The sequence below is a fragment of the Triticum urartu genome, chromosome 7A (assembly GCF_056163025.1).
Source record: "Triticum urartu cultivar PI428250 chromosome 7A, HENAU_Tu73, whole genome shotgun sequence".
In the NCBI taxonomy this organism is placed as follows: Eukaryota; Viridiplantae; Streptophyta; class Magnoliopsida; order Poales; family Poaceae; genus Triticum; species Triticum urartu.
Window position 1 is genome coordinate 386,162,197 of NC_141879.1, and position 5,035 is coordinate 386,167,231.

Below are 5,035 nucleotides of genomic sequence, written 5' to 3' on the forward strand. Positions count from 1 at the left end.
CTAATATGATGGGCATCCAACAGGGATATAATAAAAACTTATATATAAAGAGCGTTGAATACTATGAGAAGTTTGATCCCTTATGATTGTTTTGAGATATAAAGATGGTGATATTAGAGTCATGCTAGTGATTAATTGTGGATCGGTAGAAATACTTGTGTTAAAGTTTATGATTCCTGTAGCATGCACGTATGGTGAACCCTTATGTGATCAAGTCGGAGCATGATTTATTTTTGGATTGTCTTCCTTATGAGTGGCGGTCGAGGACGAGCGATGGTATTTTCCTAACAATCTATCCCCCTAGGAGCATGCATGTAGTAGTTTGTTTTGATAGCTAATAAATTTTTGCAATAAGTAAGTGAGTTCTTTATGACTAATCACTACTGCAGGATGCTGCTAACGCGAAACTACGATCACAGACCCTTCGATGAAACTGTGTGCGATGCAATAATCGCAAACGATGGTGTAAAAAACCATCAAAAAGGTGCAAAACGTTTGCGATGGAGGATGCATGAAACACAGTTCAGATTTTAGTTGCGTGTGTGATGCAGGGCATACAATTCAGTTCAATTACCTGTTTGCGATGAGGAGTAACAAAAGAAATGGGCGGCCAGATGAAGGTGTGTATGATATACAACATACGGTTCACTCGGATGAACTGTTTGTCATTAGGCAACACAAAAGAAATGGTCAGCCAGATCAAGGTGTGTGCGATATTGTGACGTCCGGATAATTAAGCTGCAGTAATTCCCTGCTAATGATGCCACATCATCATGATCACTATTGCTAAACTCGCGTTGGTTGAAACCCGGTCTAAATTCAAATTTAAATTAAAGTCAAAAGTTAAAAGTTTTCGAATGTCAAAACTAAAATGTACAATTTGTGGCAAATATTCCATAACTAATTATGGTGGCGGCCCAACATTTTCGTAAAGTGTTTAAGTGCCCTAAATTAAATAAAACAAGGGCTAAAACCAATTTTGAAATGCTTTTTAATTAATAAACGAATGCAAACTATTTAATTAATGTACCAAGTTAATTATGGTGGTAGCCTAATTATAAATACTAATTTAGGTGCTAACATCATATTTTAAAAAAACTAATAGCAAAATAAAACTAAAATGAAAACAGAAAACAAAACTAGAAAGGAAAAGAGAAAACACAAGAATAGAAAACGCAAGGGAAAAGAAATAAGGCCCCTGCCTTTCCCCCGCACCAGGTTCTCACCTCCTTGTTCCTCGGGCGCACCCGACCGCGCCCGCGGTCGCCGCCGCACCCACTCACCGACAGCGTCGGGAGGGGATAAGGGCGCCACGCCCCGACCCCTCGATCCCATTCCCCCACTCGCTCACCACTCCCCTCGCTCTCTCCACCTCTCCCTCTCCATCGATCTAGAGAGGAGGCCGACGCGATCGTCGCCGCGCCCGCTTCGATCCCGCGCTCAACAGCCACCCCTTGTCGCTCCGCCGTGCCCACCAGCTTTGACCTGCTCCCCTATGCTACCCGCGCCATCGGGCTTGAGCCAGGCGCCTCTCCTTCGAGCGGGGCGAGGACGTCTTCAATCTCGAGTCACTGTCATCTTCGTCGTCTCCTCCGGCATCAGTGAGCCTCCCCCAGGCCCGCCTTTGCACCCATATAGGACGTTGTGAGCCCCCGCTCCTCCTCTCTCCCTCTTCTACCTTGCATGCGCCCGTTAGATGCCCCAGCCACCGTGCCCAACGAGCTCCGGTCCCGTCAACACCGCTGACCGTCGCCGTTGCCACCGATGCCGGCCACCCCAGCTTTCCCCACTACTACCTGTAGACGCGCGGCACTGCGGCCGTTCGATAGGACCAAGCGGCGGACCAAATGGTTGCCTGCACGACAATTCCAGCGCGTCGCCGCCGTTCCGAAGGTCGCCGGCGCTCTCCGTGCACGCGTTGGTTTGGACCGGCAAACTGCTTCTGGCGCTCTTCTGCTGCTTCTAGCGCCGACGCCACTGCCCCTCCGCCCGCGCTTGCCGCTCGCCGCTCGCACCTGTCGCTGCTGCCTGCCTGTGGCGCCGATCCTTTTACCGTCGCCGTCCGCCGTTCCGATGCCGCACCCACCCCCGCACAGCGCGCGTGCCCGCCACCTCTCGACCGCTCGCGTGCTGCTCTTGCTCGCCTACCGCTGCTTGCTACCACGGTGCTGCTGCTGCATCCTAGCTTACCGTACGTACTCTGTACTTCTAGCTACTGTAGCTTCTACTAGTTAGCTTTTCAATTTCTAAGTTGACTAAGCCCCTAAACAGCCCTTAATCAGCGGTTAAACAATAGTTAATATGTGTAAAAATAATATGAGTAGGTAGTACATTTGACAAGGCTCAAATGTTTTCATTGGGCCAAATCCACTTCATGCATGGATTAAATCCTATGAAAATCATAAATTTCTATCTTCTGTTAAACAGAGAACAGTTTTAACCTGAAGCATTGTGTGTTGCGTGTTGTGTGTGTGCCGTGCGTGTGGCCGGCTGGGTTCTGCCCAGTAGTGGCCGACCCTTGTTAGTGCTAGGTTTAGCTAGTGGTATTAATTAGTGCTAAGTTAGTCTAGTAGTAGATGACATGTAGGCCCCCATTAAATAAGATAGGTTTATTTAATTGTTTAGGTATATAGTCCATGCCATGTGGGTCACAACTCTTCTTTTGACTAGTCAAATTGACTTGGTCAAGTCAAATTAAAAGTAATTTAGACAATTTAGAATACTATTAAAACTTTGAAAAATCATAGAAAATAATCTTTAAGTCGGATGAAAATACTTTGTACATAAAAGTTGCTCAGAACGACGAGACGAATCCGACTACACAGTACGTTCGTCTATCACGCATTCCTAGCATAGCGAACATGCAACCTTTCCCCTCCGGTTCGTCTGCCCGAAAACCGCAAACTTCGGGAAAACATTCCCGGATGTTTCCCCCTTCGCCGGTATCGTGTAGCTCCATGTTAGAACACTCCTAGCTATGCCTGTTGTCTTGTTATGCACCTGTTTACTTTATATTTATTGTTTCTTCCCCCTCTTCTCTCGTTAGACACCGAGACCGACATCGCCGCTACCCAGTATGACTACGGTGTTGAGGACCCCTCCTTGCCAGAGTAACCAGGCAAGCCCCCCCTTGATCAAGCCGATATCGCCTATTATTCTCTATACTTCTTGCATTAGAGTTGTGTAGTTACTGATTCAGGTTAATCCTATTCTGTTGCATAGCCTATCATTGTTGCTACAGTTGTTGATACCTTACCTGCAATCCAAAATGCTTAATATAGGATGCTAGTTTATCATTAGTGGCCCTACATTCTTGTCCGTCTGCCATGCTATACTATCGGGCCGTGATCACTTGGGAGGTGATCGCGGGTATATACTTATACATAATATGTGATACAGCTGGTGACTAAAGTCGGGTCGGCTCGTAGAGTACCCGCAAGTGATTCCGATGAGGGGGCTGAAAGGATAGGTGGTTCCATCCCGGTAGAGGTGGGCCTGGGTTCCCAACGGCCCCTGACTGTTACTTTGTGGCAGAGCGACATGGTAGGTTGTGACCACCTAGGTGAGAGGTGGGCCTGGCCCAGGTCGGCGTTTGCGGTTACATCAATTAACACGCCTAACGAGATCTTGGTATCTGATCTGAGTCTAGCCACTGGCCTATACGCACTAACCAACTACACGGGAATAACTATGGGCACTCGACATCGTGGTATCAGTCGAAGCCTTCTTGATGTCAACGACTGAGCGGAGCACGCCGGGTTGGACCACGTAACGCAACTTCCTTTGTAATGGAGGTTGCTAGGTCTGCTCACTGGCCGCCCACGCAACATGCACGTGTGCAATGGACGATGGGCCCAGACCCCTGCGCCATAGGATTTAGACCGGCATGCTGACCTCTCTGTTGTGCCTAGGTAGGGCTGCGACATGTTGATCTTCCGAGGCCGGGCATGACCCAGGAAAGTGTGTCCAGCCAGAGGGATCGAGCGTGTTGGGTTATGTGGTGCACCCCTGTAGGGAAGTTTATCAATTCGAATAGCCATGTCCCTCGGTAAAAGGGCGACCCGGAGTTGTACCTTGACCTTATGACAACTAGAACCGGATACTTAATAAAACACACCCTTTCGAGTGCCAGATACAACCCGGTGATCGCTCTCTCACAGGGCGATGAGGGTAGGATCGCCGGGTAGGATTATGCTATACGATGCTACTTGGTGAACCTACCATTCACTCTCTTCTATATACTTCAAGATGGAGGCTGCCAGAAGCGTAGTCTTCGATAGGACTAGCTATCCCCCTCTTTTTCTGGCATTCTGCAGTTCAATCCACATATGCTACCCTTTTCCATTTGATACCAATGCATATGTAGTGTAGATCCTTGCTTGCGAGTACTTTGGATGAGTACTCATGGTTGCTTTGCTATTTCTTCCCCCCCTTTCCCGGTTATTGCGATCATATGATGGAGCCCAGGAGCCATAGGATCCCGAGGATGATTCTACGTGGATTTCAACTTTCAGGAGTGCTTAGAAGGTCCCAGGCAGGAGGCCTTGCCTTTTTGATCTTTGCTACTTTTGTGCTAGCCTTCTTAAGGCAAACTTGTTTAACCTATGTCTGTACTCAGATATTGTTGCTTCCGCTGACTCATCTATGATCGAGCTCTTCTATTCGAGCCCTCGAGGCCCATGGCTTGTAATATGATGCTTGTATGACTTATTATAATTTTAGAGTTGTGTTGTGATATCTTCCCGTGAGTCCCTGATCTTGATCGTACATGTTTGCGTGTATGATTAGTGATAGAGGCAAAGGTGTCCCGTCTTTCGATGAGATGGTGGCTATCGTTTTGGAGGAAGTCGACTTTGATGATCCGACTACGAACGTGCGAGGACGTCGCACCTTAGCAATCGCTAAACCAACTCCGAGAGGTTATTGACCACGCTGGAGCACGATCAACCTGACCACAAAGGTTTGTTTCCTGTAGGCAAACGAAGAACAAGCAAGAAACTTAGATTGCAATCTGGATAATTTGAATATAAGATGA

General features: G+C 47.7%; 1 long non-coding RNA gene across 1 annotated transcript; it reads left to right on the forward strand.

The window, feature by feature from the left end:
• The first annotated feature begins 1,271 nt into the window (after positions 1 to 1,271).
• Positions 1,272 to 4,737, forward strand: LOC125522151 (uncharacterized). Its single transcript, XR_015612064.1, has 3 exons — positions 1,272 to 2,191; positions 3,047 to 3,118; positions 4,468 to 4,737. It is a non-coding gene; the product is annotated as an uncharacterized LOC125522151 (long non-coding RNA).
• Positions 4,738 to 5,035: the final 298 nt, after the last annotated feature.